Consider the following 19,316-nt stretch of genomic DNA (forward strand, 5'->3'; position numbering starts at 1 on the left):
GATTATGTGCCTTTTTGTTATGCTAAAAGTGTTCCTCTGGTTCAAAACATTCACCTTTCAAATAGCCATATACTCTTCCTGTTATTTTCCTTTCGTGCAAAGCAATGCAGAAATGAGTACTCATTTTGACTTCAGTGAAAGCTTCTAAACCCTCTGCGAATTTAACCAAAATGTGACATGTCTCAACACCTAAAACGTAGGGCATTCGAAATCAGTGGTCTCTTTGGAACAAATAACTCATTATTTCATCTCAACAATCTCACTTTCAAGTCCTCAGTCAAATTCCATCTCCCAAGTCAGCGTCTGCTGTCTGAGCCACTGGCGACATTAGAGCTCCAACCAAGGGCACAGCTGTGTAGAAAAAAGACTTCATTATCTCCTCATAAAACCAGGGCTACTGGTGCTGCATGAGACTTTTATCCAGTGCTTACAGAGAATAAGGCTCCCGAGAGGTGGTGGAGCACCTTCCATACAAACATACCCAACTGGAGCTCTTCTTCCAGCCACTAAAGATGATGCTCCCCTTGCTGGCTCACTGTGCTGTATATTACTGCCCATCAACCATCCTGCTAGCACTGGGAATCAAGGCACCAAGGAACCAGCATAACCTAACATCTTCTACCTCAAAGAAAGTCAGACAACAGAGAGACTTGCAACAGCAAAGTTCTCACCCGCCTCCCTTCTCACTCCTCTGTTACCCAGAGCAGGTAGCTGGAATTAGAGGCATATAAGCTGCCTGGACACATACAAAGACTTCCTCCCACCACTCCCACCTCACCCAGCTCCACTGCCAACCTTCTGCTTTCATGCAGCATATGCTTTTGCACCTTCTGCTTGTGCACTCTCTCCATCAGAGTAGGTGTCTTCCATCCTATCTTCACAGACCAGGCCCTGGGACTGTTCTGCAGAGCCATGTGTTATCCTAACATAAACAGCAATAAGCTGCAAGAGTCATACCATTTTCTTCACAACTTATGGGATTACTTTTGGCTTGCAGATTTATTTTTCATCTAACCAACTTTCTTAATTATACAGGACCAAATTTAATACAGACTCAGTAAGTGTCTAAAATGATAGTACAATTTGTGCCAAACTGGAATATATCACCCAGGTATACAGCTCTAGCCTAGTATCTTGTTAGGGAGTAGTCTCTAACACAAATTTAAATAATAAAAGAAATCCTTTCATGCTAAAAATGTGAAAACTGTTGCCCCAGGGTAATGAAGACCAAGCAGGGTTTTTAAAAAGGATTTTGCAGACAGCAAGAAAAAAAAAAATATGTATATAACAGTGGTTTCTGCCTTGTATCAATTTTAAAACCACACAAAAAGCTTGGCTTCTAACTCATGAGGGCTATACAGGCATTAACTTTGTCTAATTCACAATCCCATAAATAAACTGGCACCAAAGAGGATGCTTAGATCAGTGGTCTAACACAGCAGGAGAATGTTTGGGCCAGATTTTGCCCAAATTGGAGTAGAGAGGGGTGACAGAGAGGAGGCCACAGGAGTCTTCTGGTTAAATCCTCTGAGAAAGATTCCTTCTAGGCTGTGGGACACACTGTAAAATGGCACACTAATTATGTGGTAGAAATACCTTCCTACTTCTACATTTTGCAAAGGTGTGTTCTGTAATGCGTATGAAATAATGGCCTATGGCCATGAGAACTTCCAAAAAAAAGCTAACTAAAACAAAAAGTAGTTAACAATCTCTATTTAAATAGCCTCAGTGTATTTACTAGGACTTTACTAAGATATTACACATTTGATTAATCAAAAAAAATCAAAAATAAAAACACTACCTGTGTTTTCATGGGTTTCACTCCTCATTTCTGCAGAATTTCCATGCTAGTGGTGAAGACGTCCAAGAAAGACATTAAAGATTAGTCCCTGAAATTTAATCTTCCCTTTCTTAGGTTGAATGTCGCAACTTCGAAATAACAAGATTCTTGGATAATAGATGTAGTGCATTAGTAAATGCAAGAAGTCCTCATTCCATCATGATATCTGTTCAAGTTAGAAGCAACTCCAAAAAAACCCAGATGCATAAAAGTTTAGAGTCCAGAAACTGTCCTCCTGATATTATTAAGATTGTTTCATTTGTGTTACAGGAATCTGACATTGCTTATGACACAGATGTTACTGTTAAAGCTGTAGAACCTGCCATGACTCTTAATTCTGTTACTGTGGCATAAGTTCGTGTCTTTAAATTTTCATTTATGTGAGGAGAGAAGTTTCTAAATATTTTATTAATTTATTTTATTCATCTTTGTTCATTACTTGTTCCCTAGCTTTTCTATTTGCTCTGTTCTGTTCCTATTTCTGAGTTCATTTACCTCCTACAAAGTATTTCTAGTAAAAGATTTAAAAAATCAGTATTTCTATTTCCCATAAAATGAAGAGGAATGATCATAATAGTAAAGAAAAATTATCCAACAAATCTTGTATACTTTTCTACATTCATTCTCTATCATTCCTTAACAGGAAAAATGCTGGTGGAAGCTCTTTCTATACCTATACACTAACTGCTACTAATCACATATGTACCAATTCAGCCTGTGAAAATGAACTGCAAGTTTACCTGTTGACCTTCAGTCTCTCAATCCTTTTGTGATGAACAAGAAAACATTTACAGTTCTAGACCTAAAAGTGATTAAATGGGAATAATAGAAAGAAAGAAAGGTGCAGAAGATGCTTTCTAACCCTATCTTGCCAGAGACAGCACTTCTAGCTGGGATTTATAGTCTCTGCTACTCTCACAGGTTTGTTGGTGCCACCACTTCATGCAAATTCTCACAAGTTACTCTTAAGAACTTGTGAATTTGCAATAATAAATGAAGGCAGAACGCCTGTAGTTGAAAACATCTACAAAACTGTGAAGGCTGAGAGAGAAGTGAGAAATTTCCACTAAATACATTCAATTGAACCTGCATCAACCAGGGCTCCCAAATGCTGACCCTGAGCAGCCCTGGCATGCAGAGCACTCCTGCTTCCAGGACCATTTGGGCACTGGGTTCTTCTTGAAACCACTCAGGGCCAGGCTTGTATCTCAGTCAGCAATATGGTTCTGCCACCCAGCCACAGACCCCCTTGGACTCTGAATACAGACAGTCCTCTTGGAGAATCAACTTGTAGGAAGAGTGGCTACACATATACTATTAAAATAAAGGTATCCAAAGAAGTTTCGTGACAGGAGAACACAACTACCACAACCATGCCATTGTCAAAAAGGTCCCTGGCATGATTTTGGCCCATTCCAATTAGCATTACTTCCAATTTTTATCAGGCATGACTGGAGGCTTAGCATGTGCCTGAGACTAATCCCAGTAGTGGTTTGGAAACAGCTACCCTACTCCATAGGATTAGAGAATCTAATGGCAGACATGGATTGTTCTGCCACAAGTGGCCTGATGCTGCATCTCCTTTAACAGAGCAGCCCCTCAGAGCAGATATGTAGAGCAAAGCAGCTCTGCTGGGGAGAAAATATCTATACTTATATAGGTCTCATATTTGACAAGCTCTTTTTTACTCCTGTGCAGTTAGAGTCCATTTGCAGGTGGAGCACATTAGATGCCTTCCCAAGAAAGCATTTTGCCATCTAGCTTCACCTGAAAGGAATCCAGCTCCTGGTGTCCCAACCTGTTGGGGTTGACAGAGAACCTGTCAGCAGCCTGGTAATTAGTGACGAGGAATGTAAACAACTCTAAGGAAATATTTACTGTAATGCTGGACAGAACAAACTTAATGCAGCCCAGACCAAAACTCACCAATCAAAATGTGCATAATATCACCAGTGACAGTGGGCACAGTGTCCTCAGGTCACCAATGACAGTAAGCACAGTGTCTTCTGTGTCTCCAATGAAAATATGTACTGTGTTTTATGCTTGAGACTTTTGACCAATTGTGTTGTGGCACGATAGTGTACAAAGAGTATAAAAGAAACACTTGAGAGCAATAAACAGCTTCCTGATCACCTTACACCTGGACGACGTCTGATATCTGTGTCGCTTTGGCCCTTCTGACTTTAGCAGGGACACCAAACTACCCAGCTTTCTCACAAAAGCTGTGTAGGAGATGTACTTCAAAAAACATGAAAAGTAAAGTATTCTCTGAAAGGAGTTTTTCTGTCCTTACTGGCAGTTGTATATGTGTTTGTCCTAGGGCTTAGTGTAGTTTCCTGACGGCACCTGATGTGTTTGATGAAGTCAACACCTCAAGATGCACCTGCAGACAGATTTCCATTGCAATGGTTCAAGAGATGTGTGAAGGTACTTTGAATCTTGGAAGAGGGAAATGTTAGGCTTCATTTGCTGTTTGTTGATCCAGGGCTATTTTGCTTTAGGCAATTAATCTGGCCAAGCTTAATTTGGGCTTCAACTGAATAAAGACTTAGAGCAGATGTTCTGGGGGGGAAACAAAATCATAGTCCTTTTCTACTATATCTTGTAACTGCCTAATAATGGTCTTTACACATTTCGGTATCTGATGGAGTGAATAAAGATTTTTAAAACTTTCTGTTGTGTTTCATTCAACTGTTTATTTTGATGCAGAAATTATTTTAGGAGTCAATAACAATAAATATTCTGTTTAGTATAAATGCTGTTTTATCTGAGGATATGACATTTTGACAAAAGAGGAACACGTATGTTTTGGAGAGCTGTCAACTTTTTAAACTGATTTTTCTAGAGGTAGCTTTGTGCCATTTTTGATGCAGATGATGGTGTCTAAGAATAATGATTTTGGAGTAAAATACAAGATTAAATAGAAGTGTAGTTTTGGAGAATGTAAGCAGAATGTTTTCTACATGAATAATTAATATATTTGAATGCTTGCATACCATCTTTCATCATTTTGTTTCCTTTTTAGTGCAAGAGGGCATTACTAACACTACTGTATCTCCCTGGTTTACAGATACATCTAGGTGCACAGAGATTCATATCCACGTATCCCACATGTACAAAACTCACTTTTCACCTTTACTTCACTGTTTACTTATGACCATCACTGAAATAAATGGATTTTGTATGAGGGAGAACTAAAATCAGGCTCACATAATTTGTATTGCATCTCTTTTCCCTATTATAACTAGAAACAGAGTAATTCTTATAGCAAATCGTCTGAAGCTGGTGTCAAAATAATGATATCCATGCATAGATTATGTGATTAAGGTAAAAAGCAGGTAAAATGTTATGTCATATATCCATTATATTTAAAAAGAAGAAAACAGTGCAAAACTTGATGTGTCAGACTTCAGATTTCAAGGGCATCACCATCAGTACTCCTCAAGCTTAGCCTTCTAGAATTTCCTTTCACATCTCCCTTTTCTCAGTGTACCTTGTATGACTTCAGCAGTGTGACCAATGCACACTGAAATACACAACGGCCCAACATTTGCAAAACTATTGGTATTGTTTGTGATACAACCAAGTCAACACATACAGCCAGAATAGTCCACATGGCATTCCTTTGCACCAAACAGTTCTTAAAATGAATTCCATGTTCTCTCCTAAATTTATTTCCAGTGGTTGATGTCAATGCAGTACAAACAGATAACTATGACAAATCTATCTACTCATAAAGATTAATTGGTTCTATTTGCTCCTTCTGCTATTGTTATTTAAAGAATCAACAACCTAATTTTCATTAATATTTTGCAGAAAAGGATATGATTTAGACTACTATGACTGTTCATCCATCCCCCTCAAGAAAAATGCCGAAGATAAAACTACAAATGTGTAGGTAATTTATTTGCTCAGCCATGTGTATCAAAACAAAATATGTTTCTCTGCACATTCTGACCAACGAGGTGCCCAGTAATATTTTAAGGCTGTGCAATATCAAAATTAAATATGTTTTCATAACTGCAGTTGTCAGGATCATAGCTCAATGTATTTTCTTTGCACAAAACAGGCAAATTTGGGTAAAATGGTAAAGCTAAAGGGTGCATTTGCCTTGGAAATTAATCAACAGCCTACATGGAATATGCACATTTCATTCCTTTTGATAAAATAATGGTGAATATGGAAATTTTCCATGTTTTAAAAATTAATAGTCCTTTAAGGAACAGATGCAGACATGTAGTTTAAACTAAGAAAGTTAAAATAATCAACAAAGTGCTTAAAGCAAGAGACCCTCTAGCATAGGATACAGGCAACAAAACATTCAGCCAGGTTTTACCCATCAAGAGGAAGATGTTCTTTACAAATGATAGATAAGATGAATACAACAATTATAATATCAACTGTAACTGAGCAGTTCCAGGTAGGAAATGATAAGGTCACTGAAGTATCCACTGCATTTTTTGTTTCATTTATCACCATTCAAAGAAATACATGTTCATCCAACCAATTTGAATGGAGCCAGAGAGTGTCTCTGAAAGACACATTAGGAAAATGCACTCCAAAGCTTCTTAGCAAAATCTGGTGTCCAGGGTGGACTTACATTAAATCTGGAAATCTGCATTCCTCTTAACTTTTTTTTAATAAGTGAACAACAAACAAACAAACAAACAAACCCCCATAACCAACTAACAACAACTCGACATTGTGCATAAAGTTCCTTTTTCTAGGTCTGAGTAAAGAGGATCATACAAATGCAGTTATGAAGGATTGCAAGGTGAGACATGGTTCCACTAAAACAGGAAAACTAAACAGAATGAACTAAACTAAATGCAAAACCTGCAAATCAACTTTTATCACCTTGATTATGAATTGTGTTTTTGGTTTTTCATGGAATTGGTGATCTCACTACCTCTCGTAGATATGGTTAGTTGTCCTAATTTCTTTTGGTAGACAGCTTTGCTTTGAGGTACAATTTGAATCAGGTGTGCCACTCCTGTCTAATCAGAAACGGTGAGGCAAGAAAGAACAAATCTTGACTAAAACTTTTACAGGTTTATTTTGTGTGACAGATAATTCCTTTCTAAAGACTCCCATGAGAACCCATGTGGAGGAGGTTTAGCTGGTTATCAGCATACTTTTTAACTCTGATCATATCACATTATTCATCAGCTTACATTAAAAAGGCCACCTGTCCTTGCCTGTTTGTTCCCTGTGATGAAAAATGTTGCTCTATAATGCAGTTGTTCAATTAATCTGTACATTCGTTACAAGATTTTGCACATTAGCATCTACTCATTCTGCTACCAGTAAATCTATAGCTCTTCTTGTCAGAGTTTATGTCTCTGTTTTCAGGTGTGCGGGAAATGAACTGAATAAAATGCTGAAAGCGTATTAGTTTCTTGTTCAACCTCTTGTCACTTACAGGCCAAAAAAAGAAATAATTTTTCTTACATCTGAAAAGATCAGATAAGGATCTTTCAGTTCGACATCCCAGTCTAGACCAGATGGTGAGATGCCATAAATTTCACAAATAGACTTGTACTGATATAATTTTCAGCTCAGTTTTGTACACTGAAACAACCCAGATAAGCTTCTGAATTTTCAGGTATTTTCCTCAGAACAAACCCAATTCAGCTACACAGCACAGGTCAACCAGGCACACAGTTTCAAACACTGATCTGAACTTTTTCAAATATTAAAAGGAGAAGGGCCTTAGATTTCAGATCTGTACCCTTCTGCACTATCTCTAGCCTGACCAACGAAATGCTGTAGACTTGTACATCTCTGTGAAGGTACCTTTGCAATGATAGCAATCAAAGATGATGAAAAGTCTAAAACCAACTGGAAAATACAGGCATGCTACTCCACATCACTCTCCAATCACTGCACCAGTAAGGGTAGCTCATCCCAGTAGCCTCAAATGGTCCCTGTTACTTAAGACTTGCTCACTTACTGCAACCGTTTCTGAGTTATCACTTCACATACATGATACGATAGAGAGATAAAGCAAACAGTGGAATTATGATGCAGGTTAAAACAACAAGAGACAGAGAGGAATCAAAGGATGCTTTGTCTGTGTGATCACCCGGAACAGATCCTGCAGCTTGCATCAGCCAGTTAGGGGGCTTATTTTGGTGTGCTTTAACAGCTATTTGAGAAGCTTGTATAAGCAGATTTAGTTATTGTGGCTTTAAATAATTTTAGTGCATAGAGATGGATGTTGATTATTTTGTTTGTAAAGAGCTGGCTTTTTTGTTGTTGTTGCTTCTAAATGCATATGATCTAAGAGCAGTTTTCCAAGACATGAAGTGGTAATGGTAAAAAATATTATTCCTCGTGTAAATATTTGTAAAATACATAAAGGAGAGTTATTTTCTTTACTATGGCAGCACTAACTGTTCACGAATTAGAAGGGAGCTCTAAAGTCTGCTGCCTTTATGTTATGTTACAAAAATGGTTATTCACAGTAATATAGGAAAAATAACAAAAGACTAACAGGATTATGATCCTATCTGTGAAAGAGATACTTTTATTTTTCTTTGTACTTCAGTACTTTTCTTTCATACTTAGCATGACTATAAAGATAAGAAAACCAGCATTTTAATGAGTGATTACAATAAGCTAAAAATAAGTTATAATCTTTACAATAAAATCCCAAATTCAGTCCTCAATGATTTAAGATGGTTTATCTCTCCCACTAGAAATGCAACCTACATAAGAGAGATTGATTTTTCACATTAAATTGGGGGAGAGGGGCTGGGGGTGTTTTGTTCTGGTGGTTTGGGGTTTTCTTAGTGGTTTTGTTTTATTTAAGGGTGGGTTATTTTAAATGCAAGGAATCAAATAAAAATGCTTCTTATCCATTGACTTGGATTTTCTTGAAGTGGACCAGCAACTGTACTTTCCCTTCTCCCGTGATAATGACTACATTAGGATCTGGCTCTACATGTAGAATCATTTTAAATTTAAACTTAACTGATCAAACCCTAAAAAATAATAATAGTTTTAAAAAATCATCAACCCTAAAAATCATAGCCCTTACTTGGATTTATTTTTCAGATAAAGAATCCATATAAACTTTGGGCTTTCAATGTTTTACCCCAAATAATTTACTGGTTTATATAACAAATACATCTATATTCAATTCATCCTTTTCCAGTATTGATGGAACTCCTTTGGATCCTATTTCAGAGGTAGGACTTCATCCCTAGATATAACTAGCTCAAACATCAAATCACATAGTGAGATATCTAATTTTTCTCTCTAGGTTTGCTTGTAAATAACTATTTTGTCCTCATCCTAATCTTCATTTTATACACATCTCCAGTTCCTGTTCCAATGGTCTGTAGGACTGGGGACAGTGTTTAGCAGATGTTTTTTCTCTATTTCAAAAAGAGTAAAGTACAGACTGGGATTGGCAAAATAGGGGAAAAAAAATAAAATATTAGAGAATCCCTGTTACTGTTCTGATGGGCAAAGGTGCCCTGGCTGTGGTGGCCTCCGGCCAGGGAGACCCTGACAGCACTATACTAGCCCTTCAAAAGTATTTCTAACCATAGAAAAGGCATTGCCCTGGAACAACAGCTGGGTAACAAGCATATATCTGGATGTACATCAACATAAGAATATAAAAAGAGTTTTAAAAAGGCACAAAGGAAATAACAGATGGATATGTGCTGTCCAGCACCATTAAAAACTGGAGATGAGGGCATGTTTATAATTTCATAATTTCAGCAGACAGCTGTGAAGGCCAGAGGTGTTACAGATGTTTGTAGCAACTCAGGGCCTATTCCATTCTCCTGAAGACAAACAGGAGTCTGCTTTTATTCAAAACAAAACACTCATGCTGCAACAAATATGACAGGGCAAATGTTCACCTAATGCAAATAAACACAGCTTCTAAAAAGCACTGTACAGCTGCTAAGGACTTGGCCTTGTGAGTAAATGATTGCTTCTCATGGCTTTTTGCTTGTGAGTGACAAAGGATCAATCTTTAATCAAAAATATAAGTCCTATAATGAATTAAAATTATATTTTAATTTTTCATCTATTGCTCCTATGACAACTAAAAATACAGAGGGTCTGAAACACAAGCAGCATTGTTCAGCAATCTTCATTTGCAGTCACATATATATTCACTTCAGCAGTTTTACACTTATTTCCACAAGAGATCTTAAAAGAAAGAACCATAAAATGTATATTTCCACTGTTCAGTGTTAAACCAAATTCCCCCGTGACTCCCCCCTGCCTCACTGCAATGCCACTGAAACTGCTCATAAAACTCTGTTTGAAGTTCAGGTGACCCATTGGACACAACACAGAAACATGAAAACTGTGCATTTACAGTCCTCTGCTGGAGGACTATACACTCCCTTGGAAGTCAAAACAGATTTTTGGGTAACAAAGCTCCCGATGAACCGGGTAGAGGGGAGTGGACTCTGGTATTCTGCTTTTCCTGCTTTTTGCAGAAAAAGCCTCATGGATGGGGAAGGAAGAAACAGGCAGTGACACATTTGCGCAGTTAGAAAGGAGCTGTATCCAATATCAGCAGCATCTTTTTCATGCATCTTAAGACTTACCAACCACTCTAAAATCCAACTGCAATGGCAGAAAATTATTTTTTCTTTATTTAATATGTTCTTCAGGTTTATTTTTTACAAGACTCTCATTTTGAAATAGTCGACTTTAAGATTTTACTTGAAGATTTTACTTTAAGAAACTGGCCTGGTGTGGACTCATTTACAGCCAGGTTAGGATATAATTTTGCACTCTCCTAGGAGGGGTAACAGGCTTCACTTCCGATGTGGGCTAAGAGTGCACCAGGGACTCATTCTCACACCTACACTGGCTGGAGTCTTTTTGGCTATAGTGAATTCAGACGCCTCTTTGGAGAGCCTGAGCATTCAACACAAGTTTTGCTGCTGGATAAACCACATCAACAAAGCCACAGTCTCTGTATCACCAGAGATCATAGAGCACAACCCTCCTCTGTATATACAACTGTGCAGCACAGTCTGATGTATTGGCCTACTCAGTGTCTGATTCAGTAAAGACTACATTTTCACCAGGTAAAACCTTTGCTGTTGAAGTTGACTGAAGGTCTGCCTCTGGCCACAAGAAGTAGAACAGTGCCCCTTTGCTGGGATAGCCTGTACTTAAAAACTTTGTCTTGCTATTAATTCTTTCCTAACTCTGAATCGTCGTCTGAACAGGCCATAAATAGTAATTAATAATAAACAGTATTATCTATAACAATATTATTATTATTTTCTTCTTCATTTAAGCAACAATTCTTAAGCCCAGATGGACAAACTGTGAAACTAGCTCTCAAAATATTTTCCAAAATGATTAACACCAATCTACCAACATTGACAAATATTTGAAAAGCTCTGAAAATCTCACAGAGATTATAACAAAAAAACCCAACCACAATGAATAGATTCCTCGTTTCCATCACAGTATTTGAGTATATTAAAGTTATTCCAAGTTCTCGTGATTTAACCTCAGCCAGCAACTAAGCACCACGCAGCCAGTCACGCACTCCCTCTGTGTTGGGGTGGGGGAGAGAATCAGAAGGGTAGAAGTGAGAAAACTTTTGGGTTGAGATAAAGACAATTTAACAGGGAAAGCAAAAGTCACCACAAAAGCAAAGCAAAAAAAGGAATTCATTCATGATTTCCCACGGGCAGGCAGGTGTTCAGAGATCCCGAAGACAGCAGAGCTCCATGGCATGTGTAACAGTGACTTGGGAAGACAAACACCATCACTCTGAACATCCTGTCTTCTTCCTTCTTCCCCCAACTGTACATATTGAGCATGATGTCATATGGTATGGAATGTCTCTTTGGTCATTTGAGGTCAGATGGCCCAGCTGTGTCCCCCCCCAACTCCTTGTGCACCTCACTGCTTACTAGTGGGGCAGTACAAGAAGCAGAATAGGCCTCAACTCTGTGTAAGTACTGCTCAGAAATAACTCAAACACCCCTGAATTACCAGCACTGTTTCCAGTACAAATCCAAAAAACAGCCACATACTGGCTACTATGAACAAAAATAACTTTATCCCAGCTGAAACCAGCACACAAGTAAATTTTACACATTAGGGCTTGACTCTTGATACCGAAAAGTGACAGAAACAAACTCCTTAACACTAACTTGTAGATGTTAAAAAGTGTGTTCTTCTTTATACAGCATGTTGGACATTCAGAGGATAGATCCTCCTTGAATGTGCCAAATGACAGGTGGACAGGGCTTTTTATTGCACATACTGTTTACATTTTCATTAGATAGTCTAGCTTACTTAATACATATTCATTACTTTGTTTACACAGTTACACTCCTATTGGAAGTCCTTCTTTGGTCTTTCCAGGTCTTCGTCATCTTGACCTCAGTTCTTGAGCAGGTGCAGCATCATTGTGTTCTACCACCAAAACCTGTTACATTTGTTCTTTATCCTGTTTGGGTACACAGAGCTTAGTTTACATCTTCTTTGTTTGAGTACATCCTTGTTGCATCCTCTAGGACTTCTCTAAGACTGTGTTGTTCCTTATTTGGGCATTCCAGGATACTGGGATTAAAGTTTCTATTTCTTCTATGACTCTAAGCCCAGAAAGCTATAGAAATTTGTTTCTCTCTAGCGCAGAAGACCACTACATTGAAGTAAATTGAAAAAATGTGATATATGAAGTTAGTCACATATATCTGAGTGCCAATGTTATAGATCTTGACTGGAAGACTAGAAACACAAAAAGCAATTGAATTCTGACCCAAAGTAATAAATTTGTTTTATTGAAATAATTTTTTAAAATTATTTTGTTCTTTTTTTTCTTTCACTGAGGAATATAGGTATCACTTTAAAGAGTCAGAAGGAAAGAACCTTTCTTTTCTATTTTATTTTCTGTTTTATTGATTTATAAAAGAAAGATTTTGCAAGTCATTCTTACAGTATCTTTGTTTCATCATTTTCAGTACTCACTCATCTTAATAATTTGGGCTGTGAAGCAGAGAAGCTGAGGCAGTAGTTCATATCTTGCTCTGTCATTCTTTCTGTAAAAACATTAACCTCTAAAAGGACTGGGATAACAAGTAGGTGCCCTAATGGGCCAAATCATTAAAACTAAATCTATTAGTTCATCTCTCAGCCTGCAGATCATGTGTATTGCACAGGCCCACACATAGCTAGGTAGGGTTTAGGGAAAGTAAATCTTCCCTCATTATATGAGGATTTATAGAGAGGAACCAAAAAGAGAAGAAAAAACTGTCTCCATTTTCAACTCCATTAGAACTGTAACTCATTCTCTCACTGTGAATGACATATCATGATTTTCACAAACTTCATCTCCAGCAGTTCTTAAGCAGTATTGCTCCTTTTGGCTAAGAGACCTTGCTTAAAGAAACACTTTAGAAATTATATCATTCGCACTTCAAAATATTATTCAGTAAAGCTGTAATCATGTTGCCCTGTATGTGTTTGTCCCACATTGAATTGTCTTCTATCTTTTCCACTTGAACAGACCCTGCATGCTGTTGCACAATCAAGGGTAATACCATTCTTCCTAAACATGATTGCCTTCATTTTAATTTACCCCTATTATTAAAATAACAGAAATATTAGTTTTGCAAATTATAAGTTACTTTATTACTAGCACCTTAAGACCTACTTCAACAAATTACTTTATTAAAATATAATGGGCTTCTCTATTCTTTTTTTTCCTTTGAAGCAGAGAAGAATGTCTAGGGATAACACAGCAGTATGCTAACATTTAGATTTGTATTTTGGAATACTGATAACCAGTGTGGGCCAAAAGTGATTGTTTTTATGATCTTTTAAGAGCCTCAAAATTATTTTAGGAAGAAAAACCCACAATTCCCACAAGACTCTTTTTTTGTATAGAAAACATAAATGTTTTGTTCAACAAAAGTGTATAATACTGTAATTAAAAAAATAAAATGCACACTATAAAATTTTAAGAGTATGCTAACATAAAAATATTGAAGCATGGAGGATACCGTCGCTCCCCTTTTCCACATGCACACACACACAAGTATTCAGATACCTAACATTCTCCTATAGTTTCCAGGACTCCTTATATACTTGAGTCAAAGCAAACTGGAGTCCAGAGGAAATAAATATACTTAAATGTATGGAGAACATGCAGGTAGTTCTGCAGGATCAGGGCTTTCAAGTGATTTCTGTTTTGAGCATACCTAACAGCTAGCAACAACCTGCCCCTTCTTCACCACCTTCTGAATGCTGATCAAAACCACAAGGAGCTTATTGCCATCACTCAGGGCTTTTCCAACCTTAAATGGAACTTGTGTGAGATTCCTTTCTGAATACTTCACCCAAGGTTGGCTGAGAGGACTACAGCATTCTGCTGGAGCTTTAGAAGCTAACACTTCCCATATATTAAAATCTTTCTCTGTACCCCACTAGTGCAGTAGAGAAAATTAAGGTAGCAGTACTGTTGCCAAAAAAGGCAACATGCAAATGGCTCATTTACTTTTTGTCCCTCCCTTCACTTTTGTCTTTTGACCACTCTGAATTTATCCATTTTACTTCCAGTTTAGTAATTTCTCATTAACAACATGTTTAAGAGGAATACATTCTTCCTCATCCTCAGTAAATTTTCTCCCTTGCTTTCCTCAAAGAAAGATGCAGAGTCATCAGTTCTTGGCCAGTTGTTTACCCCAGAGTCAACCACATCTGAACTGAGAGTCACTTTTGACCTTTCCTCAGGCCCTTCCCAAAAATCACCACTCAGTCAAGGCTTGTGTGAGATATTGCTGACAAAAACGGACATACTGAGTGGTTTCCACTAAGACACCAACATACAACCACTGATCACTTATGTGAAAACCAGGGGCATATTATTTTTCACTGAGACATTTCATCAAGTTATTTTGTTCTTGACCAAGGTACAGATTGCTAAATGCTTCATTATATTTTCCATGCACACATACTTCTCCAGATAATGCCATCCATACAGCTGGCACAAAATGTTCAGCTGGACACCAGATAAGGCAAAAGAAGGATAAGAAACAGAGGCAGCTAAAGCAATAGGGTTCCCAGACGATAGCAGCGCAACATTGAGTTACATTCTGAAAACAATGTTGAAGACAGAAATTACTTTAAGCCAAAGAAAAATCATAGAATGGCCTGGGTTGGAAGGGACCTTAAAGATCATCTAGCTCCAACTCCTCTGACATGGACAGGGACACTTTTCACTAGACCAGGTTGTTCAGAGCTCCATCCAGCCTGGCCTTAAACACCTCCAGGGATGGGGCATTCACAACTCCTGTGGGCAACCTGTTCCAGTGCCTCACCTCACTCACAGTAAAGAGTTTCTTCCAAACCTACTCTCTGTCAGTTTGAATACATTCCCCCTTGTCCTGTAACTATATGTCCTTGTAAAAAGTCTCTTGTCATCTTTCTTGTGGGTTCCCTTCAGGTACCAGAAGGCAGCAATTAGGTCACCCTGAATCCTTTTCTTTTCCAGTCTGAACAAACCCAATTCTCTCCGCCTTTCCTCACAGGAGAGGTGCACCATCCCTCTAGTCAACTTGATGGCCCTCCTTTGGACTTGCTCCAATAGACTTTGGGCTCGATGTCCTTCCTGTGCTGGGGGACCCAGAGCTGGATGCAGCACTCCAGGTGGGGTCTCACCAGAGCAGGGTAGAAAGGCAGAATCATCTTCCTGAATCTGCTGCCAATGTTGCTTTTGATGCAGCCTAGGATGCCTAAATTAACTGGAAATTTTAAGTATGCAGATCAAGATATAATTAATACTGCCTTATACTGAACCCAAATATAAGCATCCTAAAATAGCATAACTAACATCAAAACAATAAGAATTTTGCAACAGCATTGGCCCAGACAAACATCATGTGCAGTTTCATATGTACACCAGTACAAAAGCAGCCTGACCATCAAAGAGGCAAAGACAAGCAGTTGCATGCAGAACCACATAGCAGACAATATAAATTTAGTAGTCAGGGGTTTTTAAGTTTAAAATTTGTCAGTCTTTTAAATACTCCTATTAATGTGATCTCTCGTTCCCTGGTAATATACAGAGATACATAAATGTGTGTATTCACCTACAACATCTAGGGAAGCCAGGAATTTCAGAAACACACTCTTCTTTCTGGCTCCAGCCATCCTGTTTATTTTTAATATCATGCTGTGCGTTTCATATGATGGGCGTTGAAATTCAGTAAGGTTTGCTAAAATCAGATTACCATCACCGTAGGGGAAGAGCAGCCATTAAGAAAAGTTCATGGTACAAACTGCTGCCTGTAGCCGTTCTTCTGAAACAGTGCTAATCTCAAATGCAAAATAAAAAGCTGTAGGAAACAACAGAGCAACCGTCTCCCCATCAACAGTGAAAGAATGGCACGATATTTTACTTATCTTTATTCTTCACACTCAAATTAATTGATAGATGGCTATAAAATAGTCAGTTAGTAACAAAGTATATAAGAACATATTAGACCCTTATACTATCTTTAGGCATGGGTGTGTGTTATCCACTGATGAACCAACTACTCTCTGAAACATAAGACATGATGGGGTGAAAACAGTGGCATTGAAAACCTTTTCTCAGCGGTTTAAAGAAAAATGTCAAAAGGTTAAAACATATTAAAAGAACTGCCAAAATGCTGAATATGTCACATCTGAGGCAGCAGATTTGAGCCCTCTCCTGGGCATGGCTGCCCAAGATGCCCTTCCACCTACTGCTTGTTCCCCTTCCCCCTGTTGCAGGGGAAGAGGAGTGGGAGTCTCTAGCCCCTTCAGAGTGACTGTGCTGCCAGAAGATCCCTCCATGACCCACTTCTGTCAGGAGTAGCTATAACTGCTTGAATTGCTTATTTTGACTGTAATGAGACTGGAAGTTCTCCTGCATCCAACCAAACAGGTACATCTAGAGCTCAGCAAACTCAAGCACTGTGGCAGAGATAAATAGTAACCTATTCCCACCATGACTGTGTCCAGAGAAAGTGCTGACATGGGCTGTACAGACAATACACTTTAATTTCACTTAAGAACCTTTAACAAGATGATCTGAGATGAACTGCTGGCTCCAAGTCTAGTTCTGAGGGGACATGAAATGTTACCTCCTTGTGAACAAATTTGCCTCAGGAGAGAAACAAATGAGGACTCTCATGCTCCCAGAGGTCATTGCTGGAAAACAGAGTTGCAGGACAGAGCGTTTCATGCTGCCACTGCCTGCACTCTCCTGTTGCAGATAAGCCAAAGACTCCCAGCTGCAGGCTTGAAAAATCAGGACTAATATACTTGTTAACAAGCAAACAGGCCAGCAGCAAGACTGCTCTACCAGTACCTCTGAGAGCTCTGCTACCTTACACAACCCCCGCAGCATCAGGAACAGAGTATTTGCTGAGGTGAATAAAAATAACTGTCTAAATTGAGCAACGTGGGCATATAGATGCCACATCATGGGTTGCCAGTTAAAGAATTTTTTTCTGAAAATTTTCTGCTGAAAATCCTGCCAGGAAAATAAACCAAATGCCTGTGTTGAAACATCACTTTCCTCTTGAATATATAATACTCTGCTCTGTTTATTGTAGAGAATTTTTGAGCACAAATCTGACCTTCCTGTGTCAGATCGGTCACCAGCTGTGTTCCATGTGAGCTCTCCAAGTCTCTCATCTTTTACAGTACAAGAGAAAGGCTTCCTTATCCATTGCAGACATGACTTTTGTCTCCATACACATGAAAGCTACAGAATAAAAAAAGTCACTGCACATTTGTTGCATTTTTTTGGTCGCCATATAAATATAGCCCATCAACCAAAAACTGCTTCTACACAAAATATATGGGAAAAAATTGTGACTAACAGGAATTTAACATGCAGATAATCAATAATACATGATCTTTGGTTATAGACATGCATTGGATGTTAGTGGAGATGATTAATAAGGAACCTCTCTCTAAAACAGGTGTTCTTTTCTGTTTTCTAAATTAATGTCACAAGCCACTATCTTTTAATTTTAGAAAATATGAAGATTTCAACATGTCACAGAGGCTACCATTAGACTGAATACCCATACTTCCTTCTAACATGTCAAATATTAAGCATTTCTTTCCAATGCAATTTCTTCAAGAAATGTTTTGAAGTATCACACCGGTTTCCTCATCTCTCTATGTATTGTTGAGGTGATTGGTCAAGCATTTAGCATCCAGCTTATCCCCATCTGTTGTCTACAAAGGCAGATTTGCTGTATTGCAGGAAAAGGGAATTCTGACGTTAAACTTGCGATCTACTGCTTTATTCCAAATGTATTATTTAGGGCAATCTAGAAATACCCCAGTGAAGATATTTAAACAAATCAGTGTTTTTTTAACGAACCTTTGCCTCGCAAACATGATCAACTTTACAGAAAGTAGCACCACAACCAATTATCACACCCCTAGGGATCATAAGTTTCACAGATGAGCTAAGAAAGACAAGTTGTTTAGGTCGCCTTTTTCCTTTCTGCTTTCATAGGGTACATTGACAAATGCACAAACAAGGGAAATGTCCAGAACCACTGCTACAGGAAGTGATAGGAGAGCTGCCTGAGTACCTGTGCACTGGTATATCTCTGTGCTAGGGCACGTGGAGGCAACTTGAGCACTATAGTGCCTGTGCTGTAGGTTTGGAGGATGCATTCCTCACAGGACACACATTGCTGGTGCAAAGCAGGGACCAAGCCTACCTCATCAGGTGTTTATCACCCCTGGCCTGGCTCTAGAAAGCTGGACCAGAAAGACCAAGATTAATCTCCTACATACTGCTCCTTCTAACAACAATTTAATGTAAAGATTTAGCCTGATACACACACAGTAGGAAACTATGTGAATTGAATTTAAGCAAAACCTTTGCTGTAAATTCCTTACCGCTGTGTTACAAGAAGGCAACTGCATAAGTGTCCTCATTTATATTAGATTTAATCTCTTCATCTCTCCATTACACAAAGAATGTATATCTGTTAGTTTAAAAAAAGAAAGAAGCCTGGACCAAAATATCATGATCAACTCTCTCTGATTTCTGGAGTACTTCCAATTTTTTACTCAAACTAATCCATATAGTTTTCCTTTTATTTTGCATTTAGGGAGCCTCCAGTCTAGATCTAGTTGAAGCACATCTGACAGAGACAATTTATATTCTAAGATTTCTGTTTGTTATGGTTTAATGCTATTGACCTTTAATTGTAGTTTGCACAAAGGCCCAGACCTTCATGCTTGCCAAGATCGAATTTATCTGTAAAATTTAATATGCAGAATTGAGCTGACTGAAAGTCAGCTAAATAAGTACATAAGTCTGGTATCTAAGCTATTTTAACATTATCCTTAAGTGTTTAAGTGTGCAAATCTATGATCACAATAATTATATTTCGAGATAAATCAGATTTAAATGAAATAAGGATAGAAAACTGTCTCAGCCTCTCAATTTCTAAAAGCAGATGTTTTATTT

The sequence above is a fragment of the Lepidothrix coronata genome, unplaced genomic scaffold, assembly GCF_001604755.1.
Source record: "Lepidothrix coronata isolate B3197 unplaced genomic scaffold, Lepidothrix_coronata-1.0 Scaffold163, whole genome shotgun sequence".
NCBI classification, from domain to species: Eukaryota; Metazoa; Chordata; class Aves; order Passeriformes; family Pipridae; genus Lepidothrix; species Lepidothrix coronata.